A 15,694-nucleotide genomic window follows, 5' to 3' on the forward strand; every position below is an offset into this window, starting at 1 on the left:
AAGAATTGCATGCTACAGGGAGGCTGGGTAGAAGCATACAAGGAGCCTCGGTCCCTTTGGCATTTGGAGCCACATTCAGGCCCCCACACTGCCTATCTTTTGACTTCTCAATACGTGAGAAACATAACCACTCCCCACCAAAAGTGAGTTTTCTGGTGTGTCTCTCACCATGAGATGCGATCCTAAAAGATACAGACACAGACCTAGTTAGGGGTGAAGCCTGGGCTTTAAGGCAAGCAGTCTCACTGCTTTAATCACACACTGTGTAGGCCACACTTAGGTTTCTATCTTCTGCTAACGTCTGCTCTTAGTAGGAAGGAGGCCTTTTTCCTGCGTGAAGCCATTCTTCCAAGTTCAGCTTTCTTGTCTGAGGACCCTCTTCTGACAGAGAATTCATCTGGGGAATCTGGCGAATGAGCCCATCCTTTCATCACGTGGGTGTTGCCTCACCTTATGGCCTCTGTTGGAACCCTGCCAAGGACTGATGTCCACACTACACATGGGCGTTCCAGAGCGTCCTGGCTGTCCCAGGAGCGGAGAGGGTGAAGATGCAGCTGCCTGATTTATAGGAGGTGGAGACCAGAGGAAGATGGCAGGCTGTGGATGCTTTGAAAAGAGAAGGGAACAGGCTAAGGAAGCACTTGGGCTTGTGGTGAAGACAAAAAAGGGCTTCGGGTTGGTAGAGGCTGTGAAGGGGGCCTTAACCAGCAGAAGAACCTCTGAGGCTCTCTGGTCATCTGCTTCTGAAAGTGAGTGTGGGACAGATAGACTACACTCTCCAGTGTGGCTCGAACATCTCCCTGTGTCCCCGGCACCCAGCTCAACACCTGCATCGTAGGCTCCCAGTAAATGCTTGCGGGATGGCTCAGCCCGAAGGCTGGCCAGCACTGCCTGGGGGAGCAGTCCCGGCATCCGCCTGTGCCATCCGGGAGGCAGTTTTAATTGGGCGGCGCATTCCTGAGGAGGCACCCATCACTTCGCACCTTTGCCTGGCTTCCAGGTTTGTCTCACCATCCTGGTTATGAGCAGTGAGGTTACTGCAGACATGAGCTCACTGGGGCTCTCCGGGTGGGCCAGGGCAGAGTGGGGCCACCTGGGGATCCCTGCACTCCCAGCCTCTTCAGTTGCTCCCTGTGCACTAGGTAGCCGGGCCTCACAGGCAGGGAGCAGTAGGGGCCCCAGGGCTGCCATCCTGAGAGGCACCGAGGGATGGGGGAGACGGAGACCAGCTCTGCTCAGCTCCATACCCTCCCCCCTCGCACATAGGGACGGGTGTGCAAAGGAGAGTTTAGGACTATGCTAACCTCCCTCTGCTCTGATGTGGAGGCTGAGGGTTGAGAGCTGGAGCACTCTTCAAATCTCCATTCTGCTCCCTTTATCTATTCCACACGTGGGAGAACTTGCTTGAAGTTAAGGGACACCCTGTACGTGAAACAGCATTTGCTTCTAAGCCCGGGAAGCAGGCCACCACCGTGCCCTGCTCTCTCCTCCTTGGACAGTGTGCCACGGGCCTCTGGTTTGAGTGATGTGACTGCTTTGCCTGGGCTGGGACCCGCACGCCGTTCCCCACGACAGTGCCAGGGCAAAGGTCTCAAATCCTTGTGAACCCTCCAGTGGGCTCACCTGCCCCAGGTCCCTTCCCCGCCTAGCACAGGCCGTGCCTCTCCCTGCTCTCCCCATGTTTTCCCCTTTCTCCTCAATGGCACTTCATGGATACCTGGTGTCATCTCCCCAGTGAGCTGGACCACTGAATGAGGATGGTTGAGGGATTTTCCAGAAGCCATCTTTTAAGAAAGATTTCTGCCCCACAGAAATCAAAGAAACCGAAAGGACTGTTATCTCTTTGGAACGAGGGACAGAAATACAAGGAAAACCCAAACACAAACCAACATCTTAAAATAAACACTGGAACCAGGCTCTCTTGTCGGGGGACTCGCAGATTGAGGAGACCACTATCTGGCCCTCGGATACTGTTAACAACTGTCCCCAGTGTCCACGTGATGGCCCCGGGGGCCTTGGTCCTTAGTAAATGCCAGAAGCCCCCCTGCAGCCCCTGCTGGCAACCTCAGAGGAACACGCGCGCCGAGTCACATCAGTGTGCATGCTACACACATGTGCACTGCATGGCCTCCACCCCTCCAGGAGTTGCCACCCCTAGGTGCCCCCGCCTGGAAGTTCTGGACCTTCTGAGTGGGAACTGTGTCGGGAGTCGGCACCCTCAGGCCAGGTGTGGGAGGAAGGTGTCTAGGCCGGCGAAGCAGGGAAGCCTGCCTGGCAGAGGTGGGGAGGCCAACGTGGGCTTGCTGGATTTTAACTCCTCAGTGAGTGTTTGATGGATCCTGAGCAGGAGTCAGCCAGTCTCCTGGTCAACCTCCCCCAGCACTGCCTTTCTTACCCCCTGTGTCAGCCTCAGGGACAAGTCTGGTGGCCAAACACATCTATACCTGACTGTTGTCACAAACTGCCATTAAACTCCTGTCTGGGGATCCCTGGGTGGCGCAGCGGTTTAGCGCCTGCCTTTGGCCCAGGGCGCGATCCTGGAGACCAGGGATCGAATCCCACATCGGGCTCCCGGTGCATGGAGCCTGCTTCTCCCTTTGCCTATGTCTCTGCCTCTCTCTCTCTCACTGTGTGCCTATCATAAATAAATATTTTAAAAAATTAAAAAAAAAAATAAAGATTATAGATAAATAAATAAATAAATAAATAAATAAATAAATAAATAAACTCCTGTCTGTGTGTGCCGCTGCGTTGGGCAGGGTGCCTGGGGCCTCAGCCAACAGAGCCTCGACCCCCTGTGGTCTCTGAGACTCCACCAGACGAACGGAAGAGGGACAAGCAGTGAATGGGTGGACACCCTGTGCGAAGGGGGCAGCGAAAACCGTGGGCGAGGAACGAGGGATCCGCAGGGCAGAGCCTGAGGACAGACGACAGAGGTGACCTCCTAGAGGATTTGAGAAAAACAAAATCCATCCTCAGCCCCATCCCCTAAGTTAACTGTCTGAATTAGCTCTTGGCGGCTTCTCTTCTCTGTCTATGGTCAGGCCACATACATCTTTGGCCGGGGCAATGCAATGGCTTCTTAGTAGGCTTCCTGGCTTAGAAAAGGGAGCAGTTTCTCGGGTAGATACTACGCGTCCGGCACTGTAGCAGGCACTGGTTACGTGTTTAGTTCTCGCAGCAACTCTGCAGGCTGGCTAGCGACGCCCCCCTTGGATGGATAGGCCGCCTGCGGCTCAGGGAAGTGGGGTGGCTTGCCCAACATCACACGGGGAGTAGGAACAGCACACCGCCGCTGGCCGCGTGCCCTTCCCGCTCTCCTGCGGAGGAAGAGCGGTCCTTTAATAAGATGCAAACGGAGTCATATCATTCTGTTTCTTAAGACCTTCAGAGGCTCCTCACAGGCTTCAGGAAAAGACCCAAACCCCTTCCAAAGCTGACAAAGTACTCTCCTGCTGCTCTCTTCCCACTAACCACACGCTCCGACCACAGAAGACTATTTGCAGCTCCCTAAACACGCCGGCACTGTGTGTGCTTGCTCCTTCTGACCTCTCTGTGTAGGACATTCTTTTCTCCCCACCTCGCCCCACTCCACACCCCATTTCCTGCACCCGGAGAGCTCCTACGAAGCCGTCCAAGCCTAGCCCAGATGCCACTCTGCACCCTTCCCTGCACACCTACCTCCCGCTGTCCCCGAACACACACCGCTCAGCCGCAGCACAGCTGTCGTCACATCTTCTCCAGCACCTGTGCTCTCCCTACTGTGCTTTAAGTGCCTGTGAACCAGGCGAATGTCCTGCTAGACTGTAGACTCCCTGAGGGCAGGGATGGAGTCCCTGAGGCCTAGAAGAAAGCCTGGCAGAGAGTAGGTGCTCCATCAACATTTTGTTGAGTGAGTTGAGTGAATGAATGGGGAGGGCAGGGACAGTGTCATAGTCACAGGACTCTTTCTGTGTCCCCATCTCATGGCGCGTGCTTGGTACCCAATGGACGTGCAGTCATGGTGAATGACCAGAGGCAGGAGGAGAGAGGACACAGTCGGGGGAGAGGGGAAAGAAAGCAGAGCTTAGGTGGCCCTCCAGGCCTGGCGCCGCTCTGTTCCTTCCACCAGGGGGCGCGGGAGGCCCAGCACCGGAGGCCTCCACCTTGGAAATTCTCTTCCCCCTGAGGCTCAGCCTTAAAACCTGCAGAAGTTTGGGGTTGTTCCCCTCCACAGCAGGGCCAAGGAGGCGGCCAGCTTCTAAGGGAAGGAGCCCACCCAAAGCTGGGTTACTGCAGCGGCAGGCCTGGGCCTGGCTGGCTGGCCCTTGCCTGGTGGGACAGGAAGCAGCCAGCTGCTGGCATCTAGATGCGCCCGGGCAAGGCCCACCTTGGGACAGATAGAGGCTTGCAGCTGGTGGCTCTGGCTGGAGCTGAACTGGGAAAGGGTGCAGAGCAGGGAAAGGGTGCAGAGCCTTCCACATCGTGGGCGTGCACAAATTCCTGGACACTAGTAACTCGTTAGAACTCACAGCTTTGTCTCTCTGCTCTACCCCATGTCAGTCAAGGCCAACCCAATCTTTTAGGGAGTCAGGGCCCTGGGCGACGGTGACAAACAGGACGTAGTCCCTGCCCTCCAGGTGCTCCCCTTCTCCTCTGTGGATGCCCTGCACCTGCCTCCTCCTTCCAGTGGCTTCTAGAGCCAGACTGCGGCAGGGGATGCCTCTCACTAGCTGTGTGACCTCGGGCACTGACCTTAACCCCTCTGTACCTCAGTTTCCTCATGTGTAACATTGTTTAAATGATGGAGTGAGTTATCCCATGACAGCCCCTTAGAGGAGTTCCTGTCAGGTAGTAAGTATTCAAGAAATCACAGCCATCATCATGGGGACGATTCTCTATCAACCGGCCCTCAGAAGCTTGCAGTTGAAGGCATATAGGAGAAGAGCTAGACTTGTGTCCTGGCAGCATTGTCACCATCTTTGGATTACCTTTGAGCATCCCTCCCCCCAGCCGGTCCCTCCAAGTCCTTAGATGTGGAAAAGAAGATCCTGTAGGACTCAGGGGACTCTGAGTTCATGGGGCTTTTGGATCTGAAAGGGAGCACACCAGACAGGTCCAGAGAGAGAACTGAGGCCCAGAGATGCCAAGGGACCTGATAAAGGTCACAGAGACAAGTAGAGGCAGGGCAGGGAGAAGGTTCCCGTCCCCTGACCCACCACCCTATCTCTTGGGGGTCTTTGGGCCACATGGCTGTGTGGCCACTCTGGTGGGCCATCCATCCCAACTGAGACAGCTTGGTGATTTTTGTCTAAATTAAATGGCACCAAACATTTGTATTATAAAGACTTTTTGAGTGTTCTTGTTTTGTCTTTCACCCCTCCTTACGGACAAGTTTGTAGGGGACAGCACAAACAGTAAGAGTGAGAGAACTGGGCAGGTAAGAGAGGGGTCGGAGGTGAGAAGCAGCTGAGGGTGTAGAGAGATGGAGCAGGAATCTGTCCACGGTGACAGATGGGGTGTGGAGTGGGGCGAGGCGGGGAGAAAAGAATGTCCTACACAGAGAGGTCAGAACGAGCAAGCACTCACTGTCCACGGTGGCGGCCTGGGCGCCCGCACATCCTTCCCCGAGCTCTGGGCTGCTGTGAGGACAGCCTCTTGAGCGATGGGCGCCATACGTCGGGACCTGGGCCTCTTGGGTCCTGCATCTGCCTCTGCTCATGCCTCATCTCTCTCTGCTCCTATGGTCGTCTCCCTGCCACTGCGCATGGGCCCTCACTCCCTGCTCTCCTTCCAGAAGCAGCGCGTATGTTACTTCCTCCATGAAGCACTTCTGTCCTAATCCTCTGCCAGGGACCCTCTCTCCCTTCTGCAAATTCTCACATTAATTTCTCTAGACTTCTCTCTGGGGCGGGGGATGGGGGGGTCAGGGTTGCTTCACCCTTTGCATGGTCCTCCAGAGGTGGCATAGCACGGTGGCCAAGAGCCCCTAGATTCTGGGCCCGCTGAGCACAGAGCCCCACTGTTACACCAGCTGTGTGGTGGTGTGAGAGTTTCTTAACTCCCGCGTGCCTCAGTTTCCTCCTCCACAAGACCGGGATAATGATAGTACCTTCCTTACAGGGTTGTAGGGCTTTGAGGGAGTCGATGCATGTAAAGCACTTAGACCAGGACCTGGTGCATGGGAAGTACTCTCTCAGCGGGGGCTGTTGTTGTCATTGGTGTGTTTGTGTCTGTGCCCTGTCTCCTCATTAAGCCCACAGCTCCTTGAGGGGAGGGTCCCCCTCCTTTACTTAAGTCAACCTGTGTCCCCCCCCCCCACCGCGGATCCTCGCAGACTGTGGAGTGATGATGGGGTCCAAGGGCCCTCTCCCCTGGGCCGCAGCCCTACCACCGGGGCCCCTGCCGAGAGCGGGGCTGTCTCCGTGGCTGGGGCCCTTCCTCTCACGGCCCCGCCCGAACTCCGGCAATTTTCCCTGGCAGCTCCCACGTTCTCCACTAACTTTAGGGTTGGTTTCCAGCTGTGGTTGGATTTTTCTGTTTGAAAAAATATTTTAAGCAGCTGGTGGGGAAGGGGTGGAGAGGTGGGGAGAGAATAATAAATAAACCAGTGAAAGGAAGATTGTCTAAGTGACTTGAAACTGCCACCGCCGACAGCTCCGTCTGTCTCTGGGTCGTGCCAAGGACTGGGGAGCTATCAGGTGATTGGGGGTGGGAGGGGACACCCTGGTAGCTTCCCAGGCTGAGGAGAGAGCCTTTCCGCCGCTCACAGGCACCTCTTGCACTTGCTCTCACTTTATGCCTCGTGTGAATTCTGAAGATGCAAAGAGTTGGCTCTGCAGCAGACGGCATTGAGGTTAGACACTGAGAAGCCCACCTTTGTTTCACCCAAGACCTGTTTTTCTGCAGAACTCAACTTTCTTTTCAGACTTTATTATTTTTTTTAAGATTTTATTTATTAATTCATGAGATACACAGAGAGAGAGGCAGAGACACAGGCAGAGGGAGAAGCAGGCTCCATGCAGGGAGCCCGATGTGGGACTCGATCCCAGGACCCCGGGATCACACTCTGAGGCGAAGGCAGTTGCTCAACTGCTGAGCCACCCAGGCGTCCCTCTTCTCAGCCTTTATTACACAATACCTCAGGGAGCCCCTGGGCACCCTAGTTGCTTTTCATTCCCCCAACACCACCCCATGCTTCCAAGAGAAGTGCCATCGTCCTGCGACCCCAGCTTCATCTGCAGCCCTGTCCCGCTCAGCTCTGCTCTGCCTCTGAGACCCGCAGACTCTTTTCCAAATTTGTCACCTTAGTTACCTCCCCGCTAGTGGTGGGGCCTCAGCCAGGGAGATCTCCCCAGCCGGCAGAGGCCCAGGCCGAGGGCCAGGAGCGGGGGGCCACGGCCACGGGCTGCCCCACACGCAGATGGAAGGTTCGCGCTGCCCCTGTGCGGGCCGGGGGAGGGTTGCTGAGACAGAGACCCACAGAAATTCAGGGATGGGAGAGAAAGCAAATCATAGAGTGGAACAGAAGCCGAGTCAGAAAGAGACAGGGAGCGAGTCAGATGTGGGGGTAGGGAATTGACAGTCACTAGGCAGTGCCCCTGGCCAGACCCACATGGAAATTCCTGTGGCCTCTGATGGCAGGGTGGGCTCAGCTCCCGGGGCTGCCTGGTGCCATCGGGTACGGGGGCCCAGCGGGGGGTCTCGGGCCTGGGCGGGCAGGGAGGTCCTGCCCTCCACGCCAGGTTCTTCTGAGGGCTCCCTCCACTGGAGTCAGAGCCCGCGGGGTGGGGGGGGGATGCCCCTGTGGGCTCTGGGGCCTGGTGGAGCTGGGCGGGGTGGGGCGCAGAGTGCCTTGCAATCTCAGGGAGCCAGTAGCAGGGGTAGAAAGGCTGGGAACTGGGGGCTGACTTTTCAGGAGTGAGCTGGGGTGCCAGCTGAGCAGGGCATCGCTGGGCCTGAGGACCAAGAAAGTGGCCAGGCTGTTGAAGAATAAGAGGTGGTGGGTGGGGGTGAAAGGAGGCTGTCTGGGCTTCAGAGCGCCTTGTCTTCGGGGGGGTGAGGATTGCTGTGGCCAGGAAGTGTGGGTGGGAGGACGTGCCCGCAGTGCTCAGCAGTCTGCAGGGGCAAGGAACCACGGGGAAAGGTAGGCTCAGGATTGCGAGTGGGCTGACGGCTGTCTTCGAGGCCGCCCTCATAATGATCCGCACCCCCAGGCACATCTGCCCTCCTGGGTCTCCCCCAGCAAGGAAGACAACACACAGGTCTCAATTTATAATTGAAATTGCTACTTATTAGACGATTCTTGCCGCTGGCTAACTTGGACCACTGCAAAATTTAGAGTCCCGGAGGGTTCTCAGGGGCTAGGAGAATGGGAATTTGTACTTCCTAATACAATTTTACGTTCATGTTGAATTGGAAGCTTCACAAAGCACGTTTTTTCTTATTATGAAACATAATATCCTTCTATTAAAAAATATATGTACAGTTTAACAAACAATTTAAATCGTATACCCAGGTTTCCACAGGCCAGGCAGAGAAATAGAATAGCCTCAGTGCCCCAGAAGTCCTGCCTGCCCCCCCTCATCAGTCCCACCCCTCCGCCCCGAGAGGACTGTATCCTGACTTTCGTGATCGTCATTTCCTTGTTTATCTTCCAAAGCATTTAGTCTCTTAGATAGTATCACCTTTGACTTTCACAGTAACCTTATTATCCCCACTTTACAGATGAGGAAACCGAGGCTCAGAAAGGTTAGCCATCAAGTCCAAGGCCACCCACCCAGTAAGTGGAGAACCAGCAGCATATTTGGATTGACTTATGCCTGGGGCGGTTTCTCAGTCAAATCAGAATCTCTGGGACAGCCCAGTGTTGGTGTTGGAGAGCAGCTCCCCAGTGCCCGGAGAAGGGGGAGGCTGTCTTTGCAGCCAGGCCAGGTGCTCCTTTCCCAGATTTGCTGACTCTCTGACTCCCTAGGGCCCTGCTGTATGGGTGCCTGGCAAGAAGGGATGGAGGCCCAGAGGAGAGTAGCTGGAAGTCAGGGAAGTACCCTGTAGCTAGAAGGAGCTAGAAGCCCATCTGGGATGGGATAGATGCCTAGAAAGGGCCCTGCCTGCCACATGCCAAGGGAGCCTGGGACCAGGAGGACATGCCCGAGCCAGGTATGTGCCCAAGGTTTTGCCAGACTTACCAGGTGTGCCCTTGTTGGTGGGCCAGGTGTGGGTTGGTGTGAGAGCACGAGTGTGTGTGTGCACCTGGTATGTCCGTATGCCCAGCTCTATCTACACACTTGGAGTGCCCGGAACCATTCCCCCTACCCTCAGCTGTTTTCTTTTCATTATAAAATGATTATTATTGTTATAGAAATTTTAAATACAGGGGCACCTGGGTGGCTCAGCGGTTCAGCACCCTCCTTCGGCTCAGGGTGTGATCCTGGAGTCCCAGGATCGAGTCCCTCCCCTACAGGGAACTTGCTTCTCCCTCTGCCTGTGTCTCTGCCTCTCTTCCTCTCTCTCTCTGCGATTCTCATGAATAAATAAATAAAATCTTTTAAAAAACTAATTTAAAAAGGAAGAAATTTCAAATACAAAAGTCTCCCCTTTCTTCTAATTCTAATCCAAGTGATCCCAGACATAATTTCTTTTAACAGTTTGGCATGTATCCTTCTGTGCTTCTTTCTAAGCACGTTCAAATAAATAGTTATTTAGATGTACGTATCTAAAGGCAACAGTTGTTAATTAATTAATAGTTAAGTAATTGTTGGTAATTAAAAATAATTATTTTTTAACAAAATAGAATCAGATTCTACATACTGTCTTTCAACTTTTTTTTCATTTATTGTACCTTGGCCTTCTTCTCTGTTAGTATGTATGGATTTTTTTCACTTTTTTTTTTGGTAACAGCTGAAGAGTACTCCTCGAAACAGATGTACCATGGTGTGTCTAACAGGCTTGGCCTCTCTGTGGGCTCCCCCAGTCTTCCTCCCCAGCTCCCCCAGTCTTCCTGAGGTGGAGAGTATGGTGCAAGGGGAGTGGTAGGGCAAGGAGACTGGCCTTACTCCGGAAGGCAGCCCAGTCCCACCTGCCTTTTGACCTCCAGCAACCCTACAACCCCACCCACCCCAAAGTCCACACTTCCTTCTCCTGTGCTCTGTCTCTTTCTCCATGTCCCTCCCTGTCCCTCTCCCAACCCTAGACCTCTGCCTACTGCTGCAGGCTCAGGGGCTGCTGGGTGAGCTCCTGGCCTTGGAGGAACTGGAGCCGGGAAGGCCCAGAGTTGAGAAGACTTCTGTGCGCAGACAACCTGCAAGGCAGTCAGCTCGCCTGCTGCCAAGGGCACCCCAGGAGAGGGCGCCCCGCAGACCGTGAGCCTGGGACTGCCCCGTGCCCGCATGGCAGCTTCCTGCTTCCCAGAGGGCGCGGGCGATGGGAACTGTGCCAGCCAGGCACGGTGCCCCCGCCCCTGCCCAAGTGTCATGGAAAATCCAGAGCCTTGATCTTTGTTCTTGATGCTCCTCCCCAATTTTTACAACTGGAAACTTGCGGCCACTTTGTTCCCATCAGCTGGGGAGAGAGGTGTAGTGCGGAGTGAGGGGGTGACTGAGTCAGCAGGTGGTGCAGCTCTTGGGGCTCCCAAGAGCCAGCCGTGACCCCTTCCTTCACGCCCCACACTCTCAGTGTACCAATAAACAGACACCGCTTCCGTGCTAGGAGGCAGAGGGGGCGGGATGGACGCAGCCTTCGTGTGGGTCCTGGGCCAGCTGCCCCCTCACCCAGGATCGCACCCAAGTCATCCCGGTCCACGGGTCCCCTTGCTCCAAACACCTCTCTACCCCTTCTGATGTCCCGGTGGCCAGCGGTGCCTGGCCCTTCTCATTCCTCAGGGCAGGTCCAGCGTGTCTGTTTACCATGGATCCAACTAGAAGTTTATGGTAAGGAAACCACTTTGCGACGTTGCTTCCCTCCCCCTGCGCTTGGCCCTGCTCCTGCTGCCCTCTCCCCCTCTTCCTCCCCCAGAGCCAGAGTTCATGGAAACTTCCCAGGTCAGTGATTCTCACCTTCTTTTCCTCCTCAGCAGAGAGAGGCCCAGCCCCCTTCTCTGGAGCCCAGCACTGTCCTTCCCTCAAACCCCTGCTTCCCCAGGACAAGGCCTGCCTCCGAGGAGGGACGGACCTGGGAGCTGAGCCCTCCGCCCTCGCCCTCGTGCATCTCCTGGCACCGTCAGCTCGTGAGATGTGTCCTTGCTTCCTGTGATCGTCGAGGTGAGCCTGGGCAGCCTTCGCCCGCAGGTGAGAGAGGACAGAGGGGCCGAAGCTAGGAGGAGGAGGGCCCCGGTCCTGCCAGCAGCTTCCACACGCACAAACCAGCCCCCGACTCAGTCCACTCACAGGTGCTGTGAGACGGGCCTGAGGAAGCTGCTATCTGGCTGGGGGTCGGGGGAGGTGTGTGGCACAAGCTTTGGGACCTCAGAAGACAGAGGCCTGTCTCCCGGGGGCTGGGTGACCGGTTAAGACCTGACCAGCTGGGGTGATTGGAGCAGGAGTGGCCGGCGGGGTTGAGGGATGTAGGCCAGCCCCCCCACCCCCAGAACCCTGTGCTCAGGCTTTTCTGCCTGGCTGGGGCTCCCTGGGGCTCTGCTCTGTCGCCCTGTCTGTCTGTCTGTCTGGCAGGAACACTTGCCTGCGGGGGTCTAGAGTGGGCTGTGGCTGCGGGACAGAAGGAACCGGCTGGCTTGCCCCCCGCACAGGGCGCATGACCTTGGCTGGAGGCTGCTCTGCCCACCAAGCCCCATCGCTCCCGGGGCGGGGGAATGGGCAGAGTAAGCCTGAGGACCCCGCTCGCCCCCGTGGGCCAAGGAGGGCTGCTGGGGGCTGAGTGACCCCAGGCCAGGCCCCTCCACCCCACATCGGACCCGCCTCACTGCCCAAGCGGGACAGATTATTTTGGCTCCTTCAGAGGCTGCCAATGCCTTTGCCCCCTCTCCAGGAGTTACTCAGTTACCAGTTTTGGTTTTCTATTTCTAGGGCAAGACTGGGCCCTCCCCTCCCAGCTCCCTTTACCCCAAGTCTTCGGCATTTCCCCGCCATCCAACTCCAGGGAGGTGGCCAGGTGCCTAGGTCTGGGTCCAGGGGCAAGGTCGCCCTCGTCTGTGTTGGGGAAGCCAGGGGCATCTGAGGGCAGGCTAACCCTCTCTCCTTTGCATCTTTACTCTGCAGCTTCCTGCCAGAATGTTCCCATCAGCACCCGAACATGCTGTAGCTCTTGCCTTAAAAAAGAAAAAAAGAAAAAAAAACCTCCTCTCCAAGACCCATGCCCTGCCAGCCCCGGCTGCATTGCTCTGCTGCTCTCAGGGCCACCCTCTTGGGAGAGCGGGCGACACTGGCTGCTTCCACCTCCTCCCCTGCCATTGCCTCTTCACCCTCCCCCCAAGTCCAGCTTCTGTGCCACCACCCACCTCACCGCACCCACCCATAAGAAACTTGCCAAACCCAACTTTCTTGGCCTCGTTTACCTCCTCTGTCTGCAGCTTGAACTCAGCCGGCCCCTGGCCCCATGTGCTCCCCTCTCTGGGTTTCCCCACGTGGTGCTCTCCTGGTTTTCTTCCACAGGTTCCTCTGCAACGTGGCTCTGATGTCGGTGCCCTTGGCCTGGGTCCTGAGTGCCTCTCTCAGCCAGTCCATTGCTGTAGGCACCACCATGCAAGTGGCAAGTCCCTGTTTCTGTCCAGCCTATTCCTCCTCTTTGAGCTCTGCCTCCTAGAAGCAGACCTGACATTGCTACGTGAAGCCTCCCAGATGTTTCAAACGTGACCCGTCGCAGGGAGAATTCTGGATTCTCACCCCATGTTGCCCGCGTCTTGCCTGTATTACCTCCACCTTCCTAGCTGCTGAAGGCTGTGGTCCTGGATTCCTCCCTACTTCTTACAGCCAACTTACCATCAAGTCCAGCAAATCCTTCCTCCAAAGTGGGTTCCACCGTGTGTCTCAGTTGCCACCACCTGGTTTCCTTTTGAACTACCATCCTCCCTTACCCGGACTCTGCGGTGGCCTTGTGGCCCGGCTGCCGGCTTCCAAGGGAGGCTCCTCCGTTTCAATCACAATGAAGCATTAAAGAATCATCATTCAGACCACAAACCCTTTCCCCACAAGCCTTTCAATGTGCTGTGTGTGTGTTCCGAACGTGACCAGAGCCTATAAGGCCTTAAGCATTGTTTTGTTTTCTCATTTCCCAGCTTTGTCTTGTGTCCTCCCCACTGGCCGACTGGCGCCTGGGTCTTCTTTTCGTCCCTGATGGTCAAGTTCTTTCCCTGCCTTAGGGCCTAGAATCCCCCCAACACACCTACACTCACACACACACACACCACACACACACACACACACAAGCCAGTCCCATTCTCCTCTCTCAGATTAGCCTGGGGGTCTCTCTCGATAGATTTTCCTGTGACCCCATCAGCCTTTAATTTCAATTTCAACCCCTCTATTCAGTTTATTTTCCTAATCCCTGACTTACTCTGTTTGTAATAATTTTATTTGTTTAGAATATAAACTTCATGAAGGCAGAGACTGTGATGCTTTCACCACTGTACCTCCAGTACTTAGCAGAGGGCTTGGGGCTTGGTAGACAGACACTAAAATTTGCTGAATGAGTGAGTGAGTAAATGAATGAGGGGTCTTGGCTGCGATAGACATTGAAGTTCTGGTAGGGCTGAAGAAAGGTATGGAGGACAGGAAGCCTGTGATTGGTAGACTGATACTCCCTACGTGGGGTTGCCAGATGAGCAAAGAAAAATACGGAACACCCATTTAAATTGAAACTTCAGTTAAACACCAAATCATTTTTCAGTATAGGTATGTCCAAAGTTAAAATTTAGCTGAGCATCCTGGATTTTATCTGGCAACCTGGAGAGTGAGGAGGGTGGGATGGAAGTGGGGCCAGAGCCTGATAGTATCATGGGGCCAAGGGGGTAGTCCACAGAGCCAAGGGGGCAGCTGGAGCTGTCTGGGACCTGATCTGGGAGGAGCAGAGCATGTCAACAGCACACCAGTGTGCGGCCCCCTTGAGGGGAGGTAAAGAGGAAGCTCTGAGAGACATGGGCTGAGCTCTGGGTGAGGGGTAGGGGAGCTGGGGCCTGGCGTGGCAGTGGGGATTCAGGTCCTTGACCTTCTAAGATCACGGGCGGAACCTAGCAGACCCTTCCTTTTCCATGACCTTCTGACTTGTCCTCAAACTTTGTTCATTTCAACACACGCTTACCGGATACCCTAGGGCTTACTGGGCGCGGGGCCAGGTACTGAGGGCATAAAGATGAGTAAGACTTGTCCCTGAGGACTGGACGGCATGATCTGGCCCTGGGAGGAAAGCCATCACCAGTACCCACTGTCCCCAGACACAGACCTGGGTGCCTTCCCGGCTTTACCTCATTTAATCCTCCAGACTCCCTCCACAAGGTAAAGCATTATTGCTGCCACTTCATACACAAGGAAATAAATGTTCAGGTGACTCCGCAACTTAGCGAAGGTCGCAGAGGAAGGAAGTGATGAGGCCGGATGCAGATTTGGTTTTCTGACCCCCTGGAGAAGAACTCCTCCCTCTTGGAGCATCTCAGCTGTCAGAACCAGGTCAGAGGCTAGCGGGGCAGGAGGAGGTGATCGGAGGCGGGGACTCACCCAGACAGTGCTCCGCACAATAAGACGTAGGGCACAGACTTCCTAGCCGCTGTTTTCCACCGAGGCCCAGGAGAGCTGCCTGGAACATATGACGGGGAAGGCCATTAGCGCAAGGCCACTGGCATCCGAGTCTCACCAGCCTCCCCCAGTGACATTACACATACTGTCTGGTGACCTCAGTCCTCCAGAAGTAACTAAGCCCCGGGGGACACAAGCAGTTTTGGAGAAGGGGCTGGTGAAATGCTAGTCCGACCCTGTCCTCCCTTCCACTCTGATAGTCCCGTTGCTTCCAACTTGGGCCATAGCTGGGCTCACATTCCTTTCCTCGAAACCCATGTATCATAGACTTTCAGGTCAGCGTGGGTTCCAAGAGGGCGTTCTTGCCTTCCTCTCCCTCCGGAAGGCCAGGCCCTTCCCCCGCTTTGACAAGGAGGCTCTTGGGGCCTTAGAGATTCCTGGGAAGGAGAGGCGGCACTGCGCGTCTTGCTCGCCTGCCCCAGAGCCTTCTTCGCCCAAGGAGTAGAAACTTCTACCCAGCTTTTTCCCCTCCCAGTGCTGTTTGTGGCAGGCTGCTGTCGTCCAGGTTAATTAAAGCATGCAAATTTAGGAACACCATACTTTGTTCAATAATTATGATCTTATCTCTTGTATGCCTTTATTTTTTTTAAGATTATTTATTTATTTATTCAACCTTGGGACCTGTTGTTCAACGCATTCTTTTGGTCTTTCCTGTTCCCCATGGTTCTACCTCTTTACTTGCCTTGGTGTCCATGTTGCCCCAAGGACATGTAGCTCGGATGTGGGGAATCCCTTCCTTGAGTCCTTCATGGGTCTGACATGTGGGATTTCCCAGCATTGGCTCCAACCTAATGAATGGATCTAGACGCACTTCACACATTTTCCTAATTGCATTTGATCTAATTCCCAGGGCTGCTCCCTACGTGTGTGCACACAGTCCCACACTGCACACAAGCTCATACACACCCTCTCATCCCTGCTTGCACGTACGTTCACACACGCAGGGGGATGCTGTCCAGCTGTCTGCTCTGTAA

The 15,694-nt window shown here is 55.2% G+C and overlaps 1 long non-coding RNA gene across 2 annotated transcripts; it reads left to right on the forward strand.

The window, feature by feature from the left end:
- Positions 1-10,133: 10,133 nt before the first annotated feature.
- Positions 10,134-13,180, forward strand: LOC112921216 (uncharacterized). 2 transcript variants are annotated; one of them, XR_012002876.1, is made up of 3 exons: positions 10,134-10,907; positions 11,051-11,264; positions 12,585-13,180. It is a non-coding gene; the product is annotated as an uncharacterized lncRNA (long non-coding RNA). The 2 variants fall into 2 exon arrangements; XR_012002877.1 differs by having other exon boundaries at positions 10,543-10,907; positions 11,119-11,264.
- Positions 13,181-15,694: the final 2,514 nt, after the last annotated feature.

The sequence above is a fragment of the Vulpes vulpes genome, chromosome 8, assembly GCF_048418805.1.
Source record: "Vulpes vulpes isolate BD-2025 chromosome 8, VulVul3, whole genome shotgun sequence".
NCBI classification, from domain to species: domain Eukaryota; kingdom Metazoa; phylum Chordata; class Mammalia; order Carnivora; family Canidae; genus Vulpes; species Vulpes vulpes.